Source organism: Stegostoma tigrinum, chromosome 16 (genome assembly GCF_030684315.1).
Source record: "Stegostoma tigrinum isolate sSteTig4 chromosome 16, sSteTig4.hap1, whole genome shotgun sequence".
NCBI lineage: Eukaryota > Metazoa > Chordata > Chondrichthyes > Orectolobiformes > Stegostomatidae > Stegostoma > Stegostoma tigrinum.
In genome coordinates, this window is record NC_081369.1 from 24,111,954 (window position 1) to 24,130,742 (window position 18,789).

At 38.9% G+C, this 18,789-nt stretch overlaps 1 protein-coding gene across 6 annotated transcripts in view; it reads right to left on the reverse strand.

Annotated features, from left to right (window-relative positions):
* The window catches only part of fto (FTO alpha-ketoglutarate dependent dioxygenase), a 422,038-nt gene that overhangs the window by 334,758 nt on the left and 68,491 nt on the right, over positions 1-18,789 (reverse strand). The window contains exon 1 of one of the 6 annotated variants that reach the window (XM_048546996.2): positions 13,456-13,485. The exons of the other annotated variants lie outside the window; for them this stretch is intronic. The gene's annotated coding sequence lies outside the window, so the exon portion shown is untranslated. Of the gene's footprint in view, positions 1-13,455; positions 13,486-18,789 lie in introns of those variants that run through there. 6 annotated transcript variants of the gene reach the window in all.

Consider the following 18,789-nt stretch of genomic DNA (forward strand, 5'->3'; position numbering starts at 1 on the left):
TACAGTGTTTCAGCTTTTATTAATAGAGGGATCAAGTTCCGGAACCAAGAGGTTATGCTGCAGCTATACAAAACGCTGGTGCGGCCGCACTTGGAGTATTACGTACAGTTCTGGTCACTGCATTATAAGAAGGATGTGGAAGCTTTGGAAAGGGTGCAGAGGAGATTTACTAGGATGTTGCCTGGTATGGAGGGAAGGTCTTACGAGGAAAGGCTGAGGGACTTGAGGCTGTTTTCATTGAGAAGGTTGAGAGGTGACTTAATTGAGACATATAAAATAATCAGAGGGTTGGATAGGGAGAGCCTTTTTCCTAGGATGGTGACGGCGAGCACGAGGGGGCATAGCTTTAAATTGAGGGGTGAAAGATATAGGACAGATGTCAGAGGTAGTTTCTTTACTCAGAGAGTAGTAAGGGAATGGAACGCTTTGCCTGCAACGGTAGTAGATTCGCCAACTTTAGGTGCATTTAAGTCATCATTGGATAAGCATATGGACATACACGAAATAGTGTAGGTTAGATGGGCTTCAGATTGGTATGACAGGTCGGCACAACGTCAAGGGCTGAAGGGCCTGTACTGTGCTGTAATGTTCTATGTCATCCACAACTACTGAATCTTTCCTTCTTATTCTGCCCACATGAATGTTTGTCAGTGGCACATTGCTATGGTCTGCCTGCTCATCCACCTCGCAGGCCTACTCTCATCCACACATGCTGTTGGGCAATTATAGGAACTGAGGCTCCTCCATTCATAACAGTTATACCTTTCTGGCCCTGATCAAATCAGACAATTCTAAGACTCACCACAGCCTGTCTAGGGTCTCTATCCAGGTTAGTGACATCTCCAGGATGTGGAGGAACAGCCAGCAAACCAGAAAGAAGGTCAATGAACTTTGTGTCAGGATAAGTGCCACACCCTGTACTCTGTCACCTCATACACATTCCATCTCTGCTCCTGGATTCAGCTCCCACCAAGGTTCAGACTTTTCCACACTTAAGTCTCCCACACTATTAACCTTGCATGCCTTCTGTGCTGCCTCCTCACAAATTTCTCCTGCATACATCAGCATGAACAACTATGCCACTTGCAATAATCTTACTCATTCCCCCGCTTTTCTTATCACAGGAGAACACAGCTTATAATGTGGCAGAGAGAGGCCATTTGAGTGAAGGTGTGCCCAAAATTCATACCCTCTTCCTCCATAAAAAGAATGCCAAACCTTTCAGAAGACCCTTGGCTGCTTGGATTCAGAATTGGCTTGCCCATAGAAGGCAAAGGATAGTGGTGGAAGGGTGTTTTTCTGGCTGGAGGTCCGTGACCAGTGTTGTTCTGCAGGGATCCGTACTGGGACCTCTGTTATTTGTGATATATATATAAATGACTCGGATGAAAATGCAGATGGGTGAGTTAGTAAGTTTTCAGATGAAATGAAGATCAATGGAGTTATGGATAGTGTAGAACGTTGTCAAAGGATAAAGTAGGACATAGATCAGTTGCAGATATGGGTGGAGAAATGGGAGATGAAGTATAACCCAAGTAAGTGTGAGGTGCTGCACTTTGGGAAATCAAATGTTAAGGAAAAGTATACAGTTAATGGCAGGACTGTGAATAGCATTTATATGGAGGGATCTTGGGGTTCAAATTCATAGTTCCCTGAAAATGCCCACTCAAATAGAGAGGGCGATAAAGAAGGCGTATGGCAAGCTCGCCTTTATTGGTCAGGGATTTGTGTACAAGAGTCAGGATGTCATGTTGCAGCTTTCTAAGAGTTTGGTTAGGCCACACTTAGGGTATTGCATTCAATTCTGATCACCACATTACAGAAAGGATGTGCAGGCTTTGGAGAGGGTGCAGCAGAGTTTTACCAGGATGCTGCATGGATTAGAGGGAATGAGCTATAAGGAGAGGATAGAAAAACCAGGGTTTCTTTTCTCTGGACTGGCGGAGGCTGAGTGGAGATTTAACAGAAGTCTATAAAATTGCATGATGCATAGATAAGTTTGACAGTAAGAATCTTTCTCCTGGAATTGAAATGTCTACTACTAGGGGGCATGCATTTAAGGTGAGGGGGGAAAGTTCAAAGGAGATGTCAGGAGCAAGCTTTTTTCTTGCACAGAGAATGGTGAGATCTGGAGTACAACTCTTCAATCCTCAGCAACTCTCATATTTATTCCATTACAACCCAAATGCACACTACATGTAAACAATGCCTTCTCCATCTTTTGTCATGCAATTTTCACCAGTTTGTTCACATTCTCTACGGAGCATCGCCTAACTTCCCCTAGGAACTCTCTCCTGGACTTCTGTGGATATGAGTACTGAGACCTCCAAGAATGTTTTGGCAAGGCTGCTTCCTGCATCTCTCACAAGCCCAGATGCTGGCACGTCAGGGGCAATCCTAGGTATGGACAGTGCAGGACCATATTCTGAGGAGCACTTCAATGTGACAGCTCCACAACTGTCAATGAAGAAATTTCTGAGGCAACTAGCACTCACACAACTGTAAAGGCCAAGCATCTGCTCAGCAGCAGGCAGTGATCCCCCTTTCAGGTACCGCATTTTCATAAGGAGACTGGGTGATTACAGGATATGGTAAATCAGACATGGAACTGCATACAGGCCATTCTCCCCCTTACCACTCAGGACATAGATACATAGATGGCTGGGAGCTGTCCCTCCATCCTATCTACTTCCCTCCAACCCTTGGAAGTTGAAGACAAGGAGGATCAACTTGCCTCTAACATGTCTGGCCCATCTAGATACAAGCACTCCACCCAGCCTCCTCTGTCAATCCTTGAGGATAGGGCACACCCATCCTCTGGACCACCCCTCCAACACGACCTCCAGGTTGAAGAATCACTGTGCTTTTGTCCCCTTCGCTGGCATTTTAAAACACTATCCTTACTGAAATTCCAGTGCTTTCGTAGATGTACAAAACCTTTCGAACGTGAATTAAGTGTAAGTGGTGGTGTTTCAACAGGTATCCAATGACAACAAGTTGTTCCAGTAATGGTGCATGGTAAATTGTGGCATACATTGGGATACCACAGGAGTATAGAATGTAATTAATGGGAAGAGATTGGTAAGATAGGGCAAGAAATCTTATTAGGCCTCGCAGACAAAATCTCTTCAAAAATATTGACACAATTCCAGGTTAAGCCATAACAAAATCAGCCCTATGTTATACTTCAACAATGCAACACTATTAATTCCAAAATTAGGCAGGTTGATTTCAATAGTAACTGTGCCTCCTAATTTGTAGATTTCCCTATTTTGACACAGTACAATACTTACTTCTAGTAGACTTATTTTCATCAAATTGATATCACATTGCCAAGAGATTGGAGAGCAACAAGATATGTCAGCGTAACAGGGACATCAATTGTCATGTGCTACTGAGAGGATAGAAGGAACAATCTGTACTAGAGAGAGATGTATTACCTCACAGTAGATAAGCATAATTGTGTAAAAAATGGAATATTATAGAAACGTACAGGAGTCAAATGATAACAAGGTGTAGAGCTAGATGAACACAGCAGGCCAAGCAGCATCAGAGGAGGAGGGAGGCTGACGTTTGGGTCTAGGCCCGAAACGTCAGCCTTCCTGCTCCTCTGATGCTGCTTGGCCTGCTGTGTTCATCTAGCTGTACACCTTGTTATCTCAGATTCTCCGGCATCTGCAGTTCCTACAATCTCAGAGTCAAATGATAGCCACTTTTAGGTGCAACAACCTTATCTATGCACTAGGTCACAAGTTACCCAAATAGGAACCAAAAATGAAACCAAACCGCAACACGGGGATGAGGCCAGCAGTTATTTTTTGATGTGAAAAAACTTTAATCACTATTTCAGTTTTTTTCTGAGATATGGTAATGCCATTGGTAATTTTCAGTTTTGGTTTCATGCACAAGCTGCTGAAATTGATGCTCTGGTGCGTACATAAAAAGGCAAACCCAGAAGATTCACAGAAGTAGAACTTAGCAAACGTACCTCAGAGTAGGTGCACATCCTCCTTCCCATGGAAAGACACGTTGCTACAGCAACCTGGCCTTTCACTATTATGCCTTTATTTTTGAATTTTAGCACAAAACCAAAATCTTTTTGTTTAAAATTGCGGCTTGTGCAGCAGCAGGTTAAAGCTACAACATGAAGTTTCCCCAGGAGGTCAAAAGCACAAAGTTTTATGAGTAAGAATTCAGCAGAGCTACAGACTTCAGCATAAAGTCAATATATGTATCACACATGAATGGTGCACTGTGCAACAGGATTTGTTATGAAAAGCAAAAATAGTGAATCCTACAATGTGTTCAATGGGGTTTAAACCAATAGCAGACACCTGAACAAATCTGTCCATCTAGCATTGCCTCAGGCCTTCAGAGGTCCGCAAACCTCGCAAATTTTTGTGTTACACTTTTAGAGATATTCGGCTCACTAAGTGCTTTCAGGTCATTCTGGTCATCTTTACATCATTCAATCAAACAACAAATAAACAGTAAGCTAAGAAAACAACATTTCATATTATTTCCTGCATTGCCACTACATAGATTCTCTGCTCCAAGTCAAACAGCCTTTGCACCCCACCACCACAACAACACCCACCCGTACCCTCCCCCCACACCCCACCGCTTCCCCATTTATCAAAGGCATCAGTTTTGGTTTTTACACACAGTCCCGTCATACATATGTGAAACGTGTTTAACTGGCATAAGTAGGATAAAAGTTCATCTATGTTAAAAACAATTTAGTTTAATATGAAAAATGTTTTTAGTTCCATCATCCCAACTCTAGACTCTTTACGTTAAAGATCTCCGAATTGTTGTTTTAACCTTAGGGAAAACCATTCATTTACCTTGCTGCAGGTTAATGAAATAGTACTGACAATCTTCTTAGCCAGTTCAGTGCCAGATTTGTCACACGTGATTTAACACTTTAAGTAATGATAATAGGAAGTTAAAATGAAAGATAATTTTTATGAGACCTCTTTTTGCTGGTAGTATGCCCCTGAGCCTCACCCCAACAGACTCTATCAATAAAACCATGGCATTGTTCTGAGTATCATGACAGGGTAATCTATTTTCAAGTTCCCTTCACATTTGTGCATCCTCTCATAGCAGGTGCACTCCTTTTCTTAACAGAAGCCTTGCGCCTTCTGTAAATGTTGGAAGCAGGTGCATTTCCTGTACTAGGAAAATGACTACCCTCAAAACACCAAGCCAATTTCTCATTTTAAAAAAATAGAAAAGTATGGGGATGTGTTTAATTCCCATTTGAGCAGTGAACAGGGAAATTTCATTATTTTTTCTAATTATTCAGACAGCAACTGAAATTACAATTTCAAAGACAATTCATTATTATTGAAACAATGGGAATAAAGGATGAAAGCTTCAGCCATCACAAACCACGTTCAGCAATGGCCAAATTAATGTTCCATTTGACATCAAATTGTTAACATTTGTAATGGATGCTGTAAACATATAGAGGATTGTGGTTGAAAAATGTTACTAGGCAACGCACGTATGGCATGAATGGCAAGAATTGCCTGCATCTACTTAGAATGTACACTTAATTCTTACTTGTGTTTATTCCATTAATATACAGAAACATAGATAATCTAATGGTGCATAACTGTACCCCTACTGTAAAAGCTTAAAATAACTACTGTGCAAAATAAATTCATTGCATTCTCATGGTACTGTCATAAATTAAGTGCTCAACGATCTGGGTTTAATACAATTGAAGTAAATAAGTGAACTTGCTGGCATCTGGTTAAATAATATTACAAGAGGACTGCTATGCAATTCAGTTGCTCACAACAAAATACTTCAAAATAATGTTTGAAAATAGAGTGGCAAGTTAAAATCGTAGGACTAATTTTAATTATCATGGACTATGTCTGTCACCCATTGCAGATGGTAATTTGAGTATTGTAAGATCTTGACTCAGAGTGAAAAATACTAAGCCATGGAAAATGTTCTGGGCAAACTGCATCAACTAACATTTGGAAACAAATTTACTATTGTACATGACTCTTCCAGAGGTAGTGTCAAAGACTGTAGGTTTTATGAGCAAATGACTGTGCCTATTTTACAAGCTAAAGAGGAGCCTAAACATTAAATTTTGATCATTGTACAGTTTCGGCATGTTTGTACTAACACAATGTAATCCCATTGAGTGTTATATAATAAAACTGTTGACATTATCATTTTTTAAAAATCAAATTTAAAATTATTCTTTTAATTTAACCGAGAAGCTACAACATGAATTGGAAGACCAGTGAAAACAATTAAGTCACATTGCCCAAAATCTTTGGCATAGTACATGAAATAATTTAGCCATTCCTCAATTAGTTGGTTAAGGACAATACATTTTGTGTGAATTTTAGAAATTAAAAATAAATAGATAGGTAGATACTAAATAAGAGAAAAGCATGGTGACTTAACCTGAAGAGTGCTAACTGTAGTATTTGTTGTAAAAAGTGTGTGAACTGGGGAGCAGTTCTTGCAGGGGAAATTAAATATGTAACTTGACTGTTCCTCTCTTTAGTAAATGGCCAATTATCTACAGCTACAGGATGGAAAGAAACTTTAAAGTAAAATAAAATAGGTGTTATATTTCAGGTTAAATTTTACCTTTCAAAGCACCGTCAATGATGAAAGATTAACATGATACTGTCTTTGAACATGAACTACAGTCCACACAGATTGAAGCTGTGGAATCACAACACAGATATAAAAGAAAGTTAATATATTTCTCTTAAAACAATGATGCAGAAAATAGCGTTATAGGCATAGGGTGCAGGTTTCTGACCTCCTTAATTTATTTCACAGAATGTACACTCTGTCACGTACTCAAAACAACAGGAAAATTTTAGGTGCTACCTACTACCACTGTTAGTATTGAATCCAGCTAATAATTACACCAAATCAGTTTAGTTAACGGGGCATAACTGTGAGAAGGGCATGTTCTGGGTATTTAAGGGCAGCCTTGGATGGAGACGAATACATTATACTTTGCTCTCACTAATAAAACACAATCTTTGATGTCCAGAACTCAATAAGCTCACTAAGTGTGGAAAGCGTGACACTAGGCCATGATGTTCCAGTGCCCTCTAGTGACGCACATAAATTCATGTTAATGTGAGACCCTGAGTTTATAAATGACATTTATACGAACTGGTTAATTTGTTCCCTGGGTCCTGTACATATTTCATTCATAGCAAGTCTAATCAGGAAACATGAAAATCTTGCAACAGTGAACAGGTTTTTTGCTGCTAACTAGGCAGCAATGAGGAGTAAACCTTTTAAACAGCACAGAAGAGGGGTTTGGTACACTCAATCTGCTGTAACGTTGGAAACGTCCCAAAGTGCTTAATAAGTTGGAAAAAAAAAGTCAATGAGCTTTGTGGGATAAATTTTGAGATGTTGAGAAACTATGGTCACACAGGTTTTAAGGAGACTTCTGAAAATTGGCAGCAGCCTATCAAAGAGAATTGAGGGAAAAAGTCACAAAATAGAGGAGTAAGAGGGATAAAGGAGCATTAGAGGTGAGTGAGGGAAATACAAAATTTCAAACTCAAAGAGGCATACACTGGCATCTGGCAATTCATTGCCCTCATCTGCCTGCTTTTGAGAACCTCTACAATAAATATTGGTCTTAAAATATTTTCTGTCACAGAATAGAACCTCTACAGTGTGGAAACAGGCCACCCAGCCCACAGTCACCCTCCATGCCACACAGACCTAGACCAACTCTCCACCACATCCCTGCATTTCCCATGGCTAATACACCTAATCTACACACAATGGGCAATTTAGCATGGGTATTTAACCTGACCTGCACATCTTTGGACTGTGGGAAGAAACCGGAGCACCTGGAGGGAACCCACACAGGCATGGAAAGAATGCAAATTTTGCACAGCCAGTTGTCCGGGTATGGAATTGAACTGGGGTTCCTGGCGCTGTGGGGCAGCAGTGTTAACCACTGAGCCACCATGGTGCTGCCAGGTTATGGAAATGTAGCCAGCAGGATACAAACCTGCATGGGGGAAAAACCAATGAATTTCTAACCCATCACCTTAACCACTCAGCCGTGCCTACAGATCCCATGGACTTGCTTTGAATCCAGTCCAAATTTTCAGAGTACAAGTGCTTACTGTCCTTGAAAAGTGCATGTCTTACATGGTTTTCAGAAGGTGACCTCCTGAGTTTGATACTAAGTCAGAAAATTGCTCAGAATTTGAAACTGAGTAGTCCACTCATGAATGACATCATGGTAATATTGGAATATACGAAATTGGGGTCAAACTTCAACTTCAGACAAGTGTTAAGGGAATGTTACTCTCTTTCTCACTAGATACAAAATCATTTTCATTGGAATTTATACACAAAATAGAAAAATTGTTTAGCATCAATCTACATTTGTGTGGAAAGTTCACACACAAATCTATTGCAGTGTTGTCAGATAATTGCCAATATTGTTGCTAAAATCAGTGCTCCTTATGTTAAAGTCTTGAACAATTCTTTCTAAATTTTTTTCTTCATGGAATGAAAGAAATTAAGCAACACAAAGATAATCGCACGGGCTCTACAACTGTAATGATAATTGCAATGGCTGTAAAACTGTCCCTGCTTGCTATCAATATGCTGTAAAATTGACAGAAGATTCTAACATCCGCACATGAATTGTTAAATAGGGAAATTCAATCGCTCCACAGGGTGGTAAGATTCTCACAGATGGAAATTTTTCAGAATAAATAACCAAAGAGAACTTCCCCTTCTATACTCTAGCATTGCTATTAATAACCCATCTAAAACTTCCAACATGTTGATGAACTATGTTAAAAAATTGTTTTTAAACAATGTAATAAAATAATGTAATGAAAATGCATTTATTAAAGTTTTGTTCTCAGTCTTCATTCTGCTTTCTCTAAAATGTTTAAATGTATGAACGCTTTTTACTGTATTTCACATCCTAGCCTGATGTTTGAGAGTTCTCAATTGTGATGATTAGGATGTCACCCTCCATGGTAACATCAGAATTCTTGGATGCCAGGAGATCCCTTGGACTTCAAATTGACATGCAATAAGGTGAAATCCATAGAGATCACTAAGATCTTTGACAGCCATTTTCTTGGAAGTCAGCAGCAAGTGGCAATAATTTCACCACTGACCACAAAATCCAGGCCAAATTGTTGTACAACATATATCTGACTTATAAGTATGATTTAATCATGGAAAGTAAAAAGTTACAAAGTTATAAAAAGGAGTACATTGGTCTTTTCTAACACAATTAATTTTGCTACCTTTCAGCACCATCTGGGCTCATTTTTTCTCTCAACCCAATTCATCTGTTCCTGTTTAGAGCGCATCTGACTGTTTATATCTCATCATCTAATGTTTAAAGTTCTGCAAACAGTTACAGAGCTTGTACACACAGTCCAACAGAAAATGTTTTTCCTTGCACATTATTACACCATGATTATTTTCTTTGATGGCTGGCCCACACTGAGCCTGGGCTGGCAAAATGATCTCCAAAAAAAGTCTGAATAATAACAACAATCCACATACCCAAAAGAAAAGATGGCATTTGGGTTTTGAGCACTGTTGCCTTTTGATCAACATTTTATATTTTATAATGGCAATGCACTCAACGATATAGTGTTGTATTCTAATAAAGATTTTGAAGACATTTCACCCTCTTACAGCCCATCAAAAAAATTTCCATTTAAAACTGAAAATAAAACTCACATTTGATTTATTCTACAGCATAACATTTTGTCTGGAAACCTGCATTATTGAATATCACTCTTACCTGAATAACAATACACACTCCAACAATCTTTTTACCTTAGAATATTATTAAACACATTTTGGAAGCTATTGGAGCCCCAAACAAACAAGTTAAAGCTACTCTGTCTGACTCATATGTGTCTCTGAGGATAAACTGGATATCATAACTCAATCAATACTTGCACCCAAAATGATTTGTTTCTGCTGTAGTTGAAGAACATGATCAAATATACATATAAGTTTTGTTACATTAGATACTTATATTAGCTGATTTGTGCATTACATTTGGTACTTAGTTTATTTCATTGCTATGTTTGAAAGCTATATGTCCAGATTCGATAACCAGAGTTACGATATTAACTCTTTTTTGTTTGGAAACATTTAACAAGAGCATTACTGTTGTCACCTCAACAGAATGTTTTTTTTATGATTATAATATACAGTTTAGAAATGCACCCTTGACCAGTACTCAATGTTTAAAGCCCAAACTAGTTTTCTTCACCAGAGCATCATTCAAGCAGAACTTTATTAAAGTTAAACAACAGCCAGTGCGCATCCAACAGCAATTTAAGTCATATCAGAAGAAGTGGAAAGTGAGTTGCTGCTTTTTCCAGCTGAATGAACTATTGGTTTGTATAAATACCACCACCTGAAGTGCAAATTTAAGTGAAAAGAAATGCACATCAGGAAGCTAAACAACACAATAACTGAACTTTTTTAATGCAAATCACTACTTTGGGCAGCTTGGTGCAACAAACAGTATTTAGAAATACAAACATGTTAGCCATTAAAATCCCAATGATTGAAACTAGATTTTTTTATCTCAAATTACAGTTACTACTCTCTGCTCCCAAAACCTAATGTGTTTTTTTAAACTCTCGCTTGCAATTTTTGCAGACTGCTCTTTTCTGGTAGTACGCTCTTCAATCTAAAGCAGAACCTTACCTAGCTCATTAAAACTGACCTTTAACCTTTCAGATGGCAAAACAGACATAAATTACACCACGTTATAGCCCAAAGGTGAGCAAGATGAGGCTTTGGCAAATAAGGAATAATACTGGAGCCAGATGGGTCAGACTTCCATTAAAGTGCTTTCAGAAACTATTAATCTTGCTTGTAGTCAGTGGGGTAAAAATAATTACTTCATCTAACCTATGTAATACAGCATGACTACCAATTGGGACAGGTCAACTTTAGCGCTGTGAAGCCACAAATCATCATAAGACCTACAGCTGATAGAAATAACATCATTTTGACATTATTGAGGCACCCTCAGAAAAGAAATCCACATAAACAAATATAGTTTAACTAGGCACTAATCTAACATTTGTCCAAGTATTTTGATGCCCTGTGGGCTTTTGAGATACAGGCTGACGCCTTCTCTTTCATACTGATAGCCTATTATACTTACATACATTGAGCAGCTGACAAGCCTGACTGGCAACTAGTAATAACACTCCTAACCAATATATAAGCTTCTATCTTTTTGTACCTGACAAAATACCTAGTAAATACTGCTTAAGGCGATGGCTACCTAAAATCCACTGCATTAGGATTGGTATCCCAGGTGCAAATTTAATTACTTCAGATGAAGTACCCTGTCTTGTCTTGGACTTCTTCAGAATGCAACTGTAAACAACCTGTACAATGTAATCAGGTGTCATTAGTTTGTTTGATCTCTGACAAAAGATGTCACAAATCCATGACAGTTTGTAGGTTGAGACAAAGAACAAAAGAAAATACCTGTCAGAGAACTCTGTGGAAGATTATGTATGTGTATTAGTACTCTACATTCTCATGCGCCTGTCTCATGCTGTCCATACAAAGTGCTACTTGCCTGACAGAGTGCTGAACTGCCAACATGATCAAACAGTAAAAAGCAACAGCAAGATAAATAAATTACAATGCTTCTTTACTGAACCATTAGAATTTTTCACTGCCTGATTTTAATAAAATATTAAATAACTTAAACGATAACAGTAACATTACTGAATACAGCATCTGGAAAAAAAAGGTAAACTGTAGCAACTACTTTTCTCACTCAATTTTCATTTAGAACAACACTTGCTTCAAACAGTAACAGTTAGCCTTTCCAAAGCAAAACGATCACAAGAATAACAACAGTGTAAGAACATCACTGTTGAAATTCACTACTGCCTGCTTTGACAGCTAGGGCTTTAGTGAGAAGAAAACTCTAAACCCAGAGAGTCCCAACTTAATCAACGGTATTCAAGCCTGCTCATCTTTAATTAATTTTGACACTTTTGAGGTAAAAGCAAGGTGTAAGACTTTATTATAGTAAACCATCTCACTTTGTGCAACTTCATCTTAATGTGAGATCGGGAAAATGAAATTATCTTTTTGCACCTCACTAAAACCTATCTGAGTCAGATAATCACAGATTAACACTGAGAAAAGTCATGGAGTCACGTAAAGGATTTAATAGAGGAATGATAGGAGAAGTATCACAGCGGAAAAATAAACAAGACTCCAGGAAAATAAATGCAAACGAAAATAATTAATCCACAAGTACATGGTACATGATGGTATCTTAATTGCCACAAATGTAGTTACAATATATATTTTGTAAAGAAAATTAATCTGTTTTTAAAATAGACACGTCATTTTACAAAATGCTTCCCTGAAGTCACGTGACTTACCCTGCGGATTCAGCTATTGTTGAAACCAGGCGGTACTTATCTCATGAAGATTCGCAAAATGCATTTTCAAATTCAATGAACACAAGAGTAAATGTGAACTCGTTGACAATGACTTTTCAGGAGGTGTGAACAGCTTTTCCTACCTCACCAAAAAGAACACTGAAAGAATAAGAGATAGTAGGAACCGCAGATGCTGGAGATTTCTGAAGAAGGGTCTAGGCCCAAAACATCAGCTTTCTTGCTCCTCTGATGCTGCTTGGCGTGCTGTGTTCACCCAGCTGTTCACCTTGTTATCACTGAAAGAACAAGAGCCATTCAAGCTGATGGCTGTGGAAATTAATTACCACAATCAATTGCATTACACCTAGAAGTAACCCAATACCTAAGATGGTATGATAATTTGACAGTTTCAAAAGCAACTGTTTGAAGTGTATAAAAATTTGACCGTGAGCACCAAATTCATGCAGAGGTCTCAAGAAACCCATTTAAACACTACGAGATGAAGATCTTAAATGAGATCTAGCTGCTCAACAGGGAGACAGAGTGCAGCATCTGAACCAGGTTATCGAGAGACACAACCTCAATGACGTAAAGCAAAACAAAAAAGAGAATTGCCTCACTCTGAAGACATGTTTTGCTCAGTATACCTGTGAATACAATCCCCAGAATGTATGACTATAGTAGCTACCTACATTGCTGAATTTAACTTCCAGGTTTCAAGAGTCTCACTTCAGAAAAGCAAACAGTAAGGCAGGCCTGCAACAATAGGAGAAAAGACCAATCTTATTTTCACCTTTATACATAAATTCATTAGTGCAGAAAATGTTCATATATTGGATCTTTAAAACTACACCACTGTATGGGGATCATATTTGTGAGGAGAACATTTATAAGGTGGATGTTCATGCTTCTGGGGCCTCTTGTAGTTTGCAGCATCCTTATAGTGTTGAAAACATAGCAGCCAATAATATGTGCACAGTAAGGTTCCATAACATAATGTGATAATAACCTGAAAAATGTTTTAGTTATATTGCTTGAAGGATAAAAGCTGTCCTGAACACCATGGAAAATTCATTCCTCTTCTCTGAAAGAATGCCAAACGCTCTTTTATGTCCACCCAGAGGTCAGATTTCAACCAAGTTAGCACTTCGGACAATTCTGTACTTCTTCAGTAATGTGTTTAAACATCAGCCTAGATTGTAAGCACAAGACTGTTAGGTGGGACTGGAACCCATAAACTTCTTTTCCAGAAGCAAGAGTGCATACGATGGAACCGCACCTGAGATCACACGTAAATGAACACATAAATATATGAACTAGTAGCAGGTTATTATGCATCAATGCTAATATCTCAACTCTTATTTTTCACAATGACCTTTGATGTAGTACTACATTAAATTCCTTCTGGAAATCTAAGTACAGTGCATCCACCAGTTTTCATTTACTATGGCATATCCCTTCTTCAAATAATTTCATTAAGTATGTTAAACATGATTTTCCTTTCACAAAATCTTGTTGATCCTGCATGGTTACCTTTAGCTTCTCCAAGCGCCTGACTATAATATCTTCAATAATAGCATCAAACATATTTTTTTATGACAAATGTCAAGCTAATAGGTCTGCAGTCATAGGGTCATAGAATTGCATGATACAGAAACAGGCCCTTTGGTCCAACTTGTCCTTGCCAACCAGATATCTTGAATTACTCTAGTCCCATTTGCCAGCATTTGGCCCATATCCTTCTTAAACATTTCCTATTCATGTACCCATCCAGATGCCTTTTAAATGTTGTTATTGTATCAGCCTCCACCACTTCGTCTGGTAGCTCATTCTATACATGCAACATGAACTGGATGAAAAAGGTGCCCCTTAGGTCCCTTTCAAATCTTTCCCCCCTCGTCTTAAACCTATTCTCTCTAGTTTTGGACTCCCCAACTCTGGGGAAAAAAACATTGGCAAGCCACCCGATTCATGCCCCTCATGATTTTATAAACCTCAGTAAAGATCACCCCTCAGCTTCTGACGCTCCAGGGAAAACATCTCCAGCCTCTTCAGCCTCTCCCTATAACACAAACGCTCCAAATTCTGGCAACATCTTTGTAAATCTTTTCTGAACCCTTTCAAGTTTCACAACATTCTTCCCACAGCAGGAGACCAGAACTATGTGCAGTACTCCAAAAGTGGCCTCTCCTTTCACTTTTGAATTTTATTCAATTTTTTTTGAATTAGAGAGTTACGTTCACTCTTTTCAAGTCCAATGGAATCTTTGCCAAATCAAGGGAATTTTGGAAAATTAAAGCCATTGAATCAACTATTTCAATAGGCACTTTTTTTAAGACCCTAGGATAAAGTCAACAGGTTCCAGGGAATTGTCAGCTTGCACCTTCGACAGTTTACTTTTGAACCCTTCCCTGGTCATTATAAAACTCTCAAATTTCTCCCCCCACTTCACTTCCTGATTTGTAACTATTTCTTGGGATGTTACTCAAAAACCTGGTTCTGCACTCCCTGGTCATCAGAAATATCTTTCCTGTATTCAGTGTGTCTAGTCCTGTTAGAATTTCAAAATTTGTATGAAATTCCAAAGCTTCCTCCCCAACCCCACACCTCATTCTTCTAAACTTCAGTAGATATGGTCCTAACTGATCAAGCCTGTCTTCATATGTCAGGTCTACGATCTCAGGGATCAGTCAGATAAAATCAGACTTGTTGCCTTCCCTCCATAGCCAGGAACATCTTTTCTCAGATCAGGGGGTCAAAACTGCATACAATGCTCCAGGTGTGGTCTTATCACGGTCCTGTACAATTGCCGCAAGACATCCCAACTCTTGTTTATTTTTGGTGACTGGCATACAAGGACTCTTAGCACCTCTCTCTTTCTAAATTTATTGAAATAATAATCTGCCTTCCTGATGTTTCCTACTTCCTATCTATTTACCAAAGTGGATAACCTCTCATTTAAGATAACAAAGTGTAGGGCTACATTTACATGCATTTGCCCACTCGCAGTTTGTCTAAAACACACTCGAACAGCTCTGCATCCTTCTCACAATTTCAGATGTTAATCTCTGATAATAGGACCTTATCAAAAGCCTTCTGAGAACTACATCCCATTCATTAAGATAACAAAGTGTGGAGCTGGATGAACACAACAGGCCAAGCAGAATCTTAGGAGCACAAAAGCTGACGTTTTGGGCCTAGACCCTTCATCAGAAAAGCCTAGGCTTGAAACATCAGCTTTTGTGCTGCTAAGGTGTTACTAGGCCTGCTGTGTTCATCCAGCTCCACACTTTGTTATCGCGGATTCTCCAGCATCTGCAGTTCCCATTATCTCCCATTCATTCAAGTTCACTTGTCCTCAAAAAATTCCAACTGATTTGTCAAGTATGATTTCTCTTTAATAAACCCAGGCTCACTCTATCCTATCCTGTCACTGCTTTGCAAATGCTCTGCAATTAACTCTTTTATACAGACTCTAGCATATTCCAACTACTAAAGTCAGGTTAACGAGTCTACACTTTCTGCTATTTCTCTACCTCCTTTGTAAAAATTGTGGTATTTTAGCTACCCTCCATATCCAAAGAAACTGTTCCAGAGTTTATAGAATCTTGAAAGATGGCCACCGATGCATCCACTATTTCTAGGCCTATGTCTTTATGTACTCTGGAATGTAAATTATTAATGGGCCCTGGGGATTTATCAGCCTTTAATCCCATTAATTTCTCCAATACCATTTACCTGCTCATTCTGATTTGTTCGCCAGCATTTTTGGTACATTATTTGTGTCCACAATTGTGAAGACAGAACTAAAATATGTAATTAATTGATTTGCCATAACTTTGTTCTCCATTATAACTTCCTTCTTCTGACTGTAAGGGCCCTGGCGTTAGTCTTCACTAATCTTTTTTGCTTCACATACCTGCAGACAATCAGTTTGTATGCTCCCCACAAGCATACCTTCACCCTCTGTTTTCCCTCTCTTAATCAATACCTTTGTCTTCCTTTGCTGAAGCCTGAACTGCTCCCAATCCTCAGGTGTGCTGCTTTTTTGGCCAATTTTTACACACCTTTGTGTGCTATAATACTATCCCTAATTCCCCTTGTTAGCATTGGTCGGGCCACCTTTCCCATTTATTTGTATGCCTGACAAGCTTGAACAATTGTTGTGGTTCATCCATGCTCTCTTTAAATGTTTATCACTGACTAGATATCGTAATCCCTTTCATTAACCTTGCAAGCCTCCTACCATTGTAGATTCCTTCATTTAGATTCAGGACATTGGTCTTAGAGTCAACTTTGTAACTCTCATTCTTAATGAAGAATTCCATCATATTATGCTTACTCTTCCCAAAGAGATATCGTACAGCTAGGCTGACAATTATTACTTTCTCATTACACAATACCAAGTGTAAAATGGCCTATCCTCTCGTTGGTTCCTCAACGCATTGATCTAGAAAACCATCTTATACACACTCCAGCAATTCTTCCTCTAGGGCACTGATACTGATCAGTTTCCTCCAGCTCCGTGCAGTTTAAAGTTACCTATAGTTATTGCTACGCCTTTATTACAAGTGTCTCTAATTTCTTGTTTACTGCTTTCCCCAATATTACATGGAACATTTTTACTACAAGATAATTAATTAATGCTATCTCATTGCACGGTACAGGTTTTCTATAGCCTGCTCTCTGGTCAGTTCCACAGCACGCTATTCTATGAAACCATTCCACACACATTGAATAAACTATTCTACTAACCTACCATTGCCTACCTGATATTTCCAAACTATATGTAAACTAAAATCCCTCATAATTATCACAAGGCCTTTCTGACAAGCTCCTATTACTTTTTTTCTCTATACTCCATTCCACTGTGTGGTTAATGCCAGTTGACTGTACAAGTGTCCTTTTGGTATTTTTACATTTCCTGTCACTATCCAAATTGCTTCTACATTCTGGTTTTCTGAACATGGTTCATCCTTCTGTGTTGTGCTAATACCATCATTAATTAACAGATCCATCCCTCCACTTTTTCCAACCTCCTGTTCTTTCTAAATGTGATTTACCTTTCAATACTTATGACCCAACCTTCATTCTGCATTATGTTTTTATAACAGCAATCATATTGCACTTACTTGCTATCAGTTCATTTGTTTTGTTTTAGATACAAAAGATATGAATTGGATGAAGGGTCTCTTTCCATGCTTTATGACTCTATGTTTTCAGAACAGAACATTCAGTTTTGTAACCATATTGTATGCATATTTCATGATTCAATCTTAGATTTGTAGTCTCTATCTCTTCCTGTCATTACACATATTACAACCGCTCTTCTGCCTTGTCACTATTCTTTGGTTGATTGTATTTTCCTAAATTTGACAGCATATGGTTTAAAACCCTCTCTAATTCTCTTGTTACACAGCTCATTCAAACACTAGATCTTAACATGATTCAGTGTAGACCGTTCCAGTGGTATACTCCTATTTTCCCCAGTAATGATGCCATGCCAGTGATTTACAAACAGAACTCTCTTTTCACCAGTGTTTGAGCCATACATTCAATTCTCTAATCTCATCTGCTCTATGCCAATTTGCATACAGCTCAAGTAATAATCCAGGGGCTATTAGCTTTGAAGCTCTGCTTTTTAATTTGGTGGCTACTTCCCCATGCTGACTGTGCAGAGCCTTTTTCCTTGCTCTGCCTATGCCATTGCAACTACATGGACCAAAGTAACTAGTTCCAATGTGTCTCACTGTAGATCCTCAGCTCTGAATTGATGTCTGAAACATAGTACTGGACCTTCCAAGCCCACAACCACTTCCACCTAGACAAGGACAAGGACAGTAGATACATGGGAATAGTCCTAGCTGCAAGTTCCCCTCCAAGTCATTCACCATCCTGACTTAAAATCATGGAAGCAGGTCATTCGACCCATTGGGCCTATGGTGACCTCCTGAACAGCATCTCACCCAGACCAAATCCCATACCCTATCCTTGTAACCCTGCATTTCCCACGACTAATTCAGGTAGCCTGCACATCCCTGATCACTGTGGGCAATTTAGCATGGACAATCCACCTAATCTACCTATCTTTGCACTGTGGGAGGAAATCGGAGCTTCCAGAAGAAACTCACGCAGCCATGGGGAGAATGTGCAAACTTCACACAGATTGTTGCCCAAGACTCTGTGGTGTTGTGAGGTAGCAATGCAAACCAATGAGCCACTGTGCCACCCCAGCAAGACATGGAAACAAACCGCAGTTCCTTCAGTCTTGCTGGTTCAAAATCCTGGAATTCCCTGCCTAAAGGCAATGTCCACAATGCAGGGACTGTCACCATTCAAAGAA